Below are 4692 nucleotides of genomic sequence, written 5' to 3'. Positions count from 1 at the left end.
TTACCTGCATTTACCTACAGGGAAAGCTACTCAGTCCCTCATATGATGACATCTTTGAGCATTCTTTATTATGGTCATTCCCGTAGAGTGCTACAAAGATGACTTTAGGTAATCCAAGTACATTAGAAATATGCACATATGGCCTGGCATGGTGGCTCATGCCTATAATCCCAATACTTTTAGGAGGCCGAGGCAGGAGGATTGCTTGAGCCCAGGAGTTCAAGACCAGCCTGGGCAATATAGTGATACCTCATCTTTACAAAAAAAAATTTTTTTAATTAGCCAAGCGTAGTGGCATGTGCCTGTAGTCCTAGTTAGTCAGGAGGCTGAGTGGGGAAGATTCCTACAGCCCAAAAAATTGAGGCTGCCATAAGCTGAGACTGTGCCACTGTACTCCAGCCTGGGCAACAGAGTGAGATCCTGTCTTAAAAAAATGAAAAGAATACTTAACCTGGCAGGGGAGATACCATGATCACAAAGGTGGTTTTCCCAGGACAAGGCTTATCTATTGCACTCCGAATGTGCTGACCCCTGCGATTTCCCCAAATGTGGGAAACTCGACTTCATAACTTGTGGTAGTGGGAGACTGTGTTCACGCTTTCCCCTGGTTTAGTTAATATCTTTATAAAAATTAAAAAAATTTTTTTAAAAGGAAAAGAATGAAAAAGAAAGAAAAGAAAAAAAAAATGAGCCCAGGATGGCAACTCACGCCTATAATCCCAGTGCTTTGAGAGGCCGAGGCAGGTTGATCACTTGAGGTCAGGAATTTGAGACCAGCCTGGCCAACATAGTGAAACCTCATCTCTACTAAAAATACAAAAATTACCTAGGTGTGGTGGCACACACCTGTAATCCCAGCTACTCAGGAGGCTGAGGCATGAGAACCACTTGAACTCAGGAGGCAGAAGTTGCAGTAAGCCGAGATTGTGTCACTATACTCTAGCCTGGGTGACAAAGCAAGACTCCTCAGAAAAAAAAAAAAAAAAAAAACCAACACAAAAGTTATTTAAAACTATAGGCCAGGTGCGGTGGCTTACACCTGTAATCTTAGCACTTTGGAAGGCAGAGGAGGGCAGATCACAAGGTAAGGAGTTTGAGACCAGCCTGACCAACATGGTGAAACCCCATTTCTACTAAAAATACAAAAAAAATTACCTGGGCTTGGTGGTGCATGACTGTAATCCCAGCTACTCAGGAGGCTGAGGCAGGAGGATCACTTGAATCCAGTAAGCTGAGATTGGGCCACTGAATTCCAGCCTGGGCGACAGAGCAAGACTCTGTCTCAAAAAACAGACAAAAACAAAACAATATAGCTAGAACACCAAATCTGTGATTTCCCAGGTATTTTTTAGGACAAGGGTAAGGTAAGTACAAATATTGGGAAATTATTGAGTAATATTAAAAAAATAGCGAGTAAAAACATTGAGTAAATCTGTATTGAGTATTATTATACAGATGATATGGCAAAGATTTTAAAGGTTGTGTCCAAATAATTTAGAAAGTTTCACTTACGGGAATGTAAGTTCTTGACAGTGAAGACCCAATTTTATTTCTTTTTCTATACCCTAAGTATCGAACAAACTCAGAATAGATGCTTACTGAATCAGTTTCTTTCTGAGGCAGAGAGATCTCTGAAAATCATATGAAACCTCCTAAACCTTCTGACAGATAACTTTTAAGACATTTTCCCCACACCAAGTGCCCATGCTGAGGACTAATGATACATTTTCCCCTCTTCCTTCCCTGCCCATTATGACAAGTTGCCCCAGCTGGGGCTTGATAGATACTAAATAGTGCTAATAATAGTCATCCCCCGAAGGAATGAGGACTTGAAGTTGCCAAGATGCTCTGTTTTGCTCCAATAAACCAATCTCAGTATATTTCAGTTTGTGTGCCACTTTCATTCTTGGATATGGTCCAACACACACACAAACACACACACACACACTTTCTCTCAAAACACTTTATTTTTTAGATAAATATTTCTCAGTCTCCTTAAAAGTCATTATTTTATTTCTATCTTTTCATTATTGTTAATACCAAACCATTTGAAGTCACGTTGGCAACTGGATTTCATCTTGAGACTTGTCATTGAGGAATCATTTTATTGTGTAGCAATCCCTATTCACAACGTCAGCCAAATTATGTCATGTGGTTGCAAAACTGCTGTCCTGCTTTCCAGCTTTTCTGAGTAAATTTGACTCTTTGAGAAGTTTCGTTCTTCCTATCCTAAAATGACCTTATATGCTCTCATATCTCAGGGGAGCCTAATTGTGATGAAATCTTTCGCTTTATTTCCTTTCTTATTCCCTGTGTTTTGAGGTGGTCTTTTAGGGTTGTGGGGGGTAAGGGGAACTACAGAGGTCTGAGTCACAAAGAAGATCTGAACAAGATATCTGAAGTTCAATAGGGCCCTCAAAGCTTCACTCATATTGGACTAGAGATGCTTCCTGAGAGAAGTCTATCAAAGTTCTGTAAGTGATATATACCCCCTTTGTTTCCCAACTCCTACTGTTAAGGCACAAGTCTCTACTGATCTTAAAACACTAGGCCAGGATGGCTGTAACTAGAGTGTACAGCTTTATACTTTATTGCCCAAATTAGGACACTTTAAAAATTTTCAATAGTTTTTTGGGTATGGGTGGTTTTTGGTTACATTGATGAGTTCCTTCATGGTGAATTTTGAGATTTTAATGCACCTGTCCCCCAAGCAGTGTACACTGTACTCATATAGTCTTTTATCCCTCCCCCATCCCACTACCCCCGTGTCCCCAAAGTCCTTTATATCACTCTCTATGTCTTTGTGTCCAAATGAGGACACTTTTGAAACTGAAAGTAGGTGCTGGGGAAAAAAGACGTAAGCCAGGGCCCACACAGGCAAACCATGACATCAGGTCAGCATACCTAAAACACTTTGAACCCCTTATCCTCTATTCATAAAGGTCAAATTGGGGTCTCTAGATTTCTTTTTCTTTTTGTTGTGGTTGTTGAGATAAGGTCTTGTCCTGTTGCCCCGGCTGGAGTGTAGTGGCACAAACATGGTTCAATGTAGCCTCAACTTCCCAGGCTCAAGTGATCCTCCCACCTCAGCCTCCCACCCAAGTAGCTGAGACTACAGACATGCACCACCATATCTGGCTTTTTTTGTTTTTGGGGGGTTTTGCCATGTTTCCCAGGCTGATCTCAAACTTCTGGCTCAAGGGATCCTCCCACCTCAGCCTCCCAAAGTGCTGGGGTTCCGGGTGTGAGCCACCATGTCTGGCCTAGATTTCAACTTGAAAGTCTGTAGAGTGGCTGGGAATGGTGGCTTACACCTGTAATCCCAACACTTTGGGAGGCTGAGGCAGGCAGATCGCTTGAGCCCAGAAGTTCGAGACCAGCCTGGGCAACATAGTGAGACCTCCTCTCTACAAAAAAAAAAAAATTTAATTAGGTATGGTAGCACACACATGTAGTCCAGCTACTCAGGAAGCTGAGATAAACTGCTTGAGCCCAGGAGGTCAAGACTACAGTGGGCCATGGTCCAGCCTGGGTGACAAAGCAAGACCCTGTCTCAAAAACAAAACAAAACAAAATCACACATACAAGATCCCCAGTGTCACTAATCATCAGGGAAATGCAGGTCAAAACTATAGTGAGCTATCACCTCACACTTGTTATGATGGCCATTACCAAAAATACATAAAATAAGTGTTGATGAGGATATAGAGAAATTTCAACATGTGTACACTGTTGGTGGGAATGTAAAATGCTGCAGCTATATGGAAAACAGTATGGAAGTTCCTCCAAAAAGTTAAAAATTGAACTGTTGTATGATGTAGCAATACCATTTCTGGTATTTATCCAAAAGAATTCAAAATGGGATCTTGAAAACATATTTGTACTCCCATGTTCATTGCTGTGTTATTCACAACAGCCAAGAGGTAGGGAAAAAAAACCAATGTCTACCAGTGGATAAATAGATAAAGAAAATGTGGTTTATACACACAATGGCCTATTACTCATCTTTTTAGTGGGCTGTCCTGTAATATCTGCTATTATTTATAACATTGTTTCTATGGAGAAATTATTCTGTCTTCCACATAGCTGACCTACAAATGAAGGTCTTAAAAAGAGAAGGAAATCCTGTCACATGCTGCAACAAGAATTTGGAAGACATTATGCTAAGTGAAGTAAGCCCATCTCAAAAAAACAACAATACTGCAGGATTCTTCTTACATGAGGCATCTAAGGGAGTCAAACTCATAGAAACAGAAACTAGAATGGTGTTTTTGGAGAGGGGAACATTAGTTGCAATTTGGTGGATATAGGATTTCAGTCATTCAAGATGAGACACTTCTAGAGATATGCTGTACATCAACATGCATATAGGTAACAATCATGTACACTTAAAATTTTGTTAAGAGGGCTTTTCACAAGATGACACCAAAAGCAAGGAAGGAAGCTCCTGCCCTCCTAAAGTCGAAGCCAAAGCAAAGGTTTTAAAGACCAAGAAGGCATTGTTGAAAGGTGTCCACAGCCTCCACAGCCACAAAAGAAAAAAGATCTGCAACTCACCCACTTTCCGGCGGCCCAGGACACTGCAATTCCGGAGGCAGCCCAAATATCCTCAGAAGAGCACCCCCAAGAGAAACAAACTTGACCACTCTGCTATCATCAAGTTTCGGCAGACCACTGAGTCTGTCACGAAGA

At 41.3% G+C, this 4692-nt stretch overlaps 1 non-coding gene across 1 annotated transcript; it reads left to right on the top strand.

The window, feature by feature from the left end:
* The first annotated feature begins 442 nt into the window (after positions 1 to 442).
* On the top strand, positions 443 to 607 carry LOC118144741 (U1 spliceosomal RNA). The gene has a single exon (XR_004729479.1). It is a non-coding gene; the product is annotated as a U1 spliceosomal RNA (small nuclear RNA).
* The last annotated feature ends 4085 nt before the right edge of the window (positions 608 to 4692 follow it).

Source organism: Callithrix jacchus, chromosome 9, assembly GCF_049354715.1.
Source record: "Callithrix jacchus isolate 240 chromosome 9, calJac240_pri, whole genome shotgun sequence".
NCBI lineage: Eukaryota > Metazoa > Chordata > Mammalia > Primates > Cebidae > Callithrix > Callithrix jacchus.
This window is presented reverse-complemented; position numbering and strand designations above follow the sequence as displayed.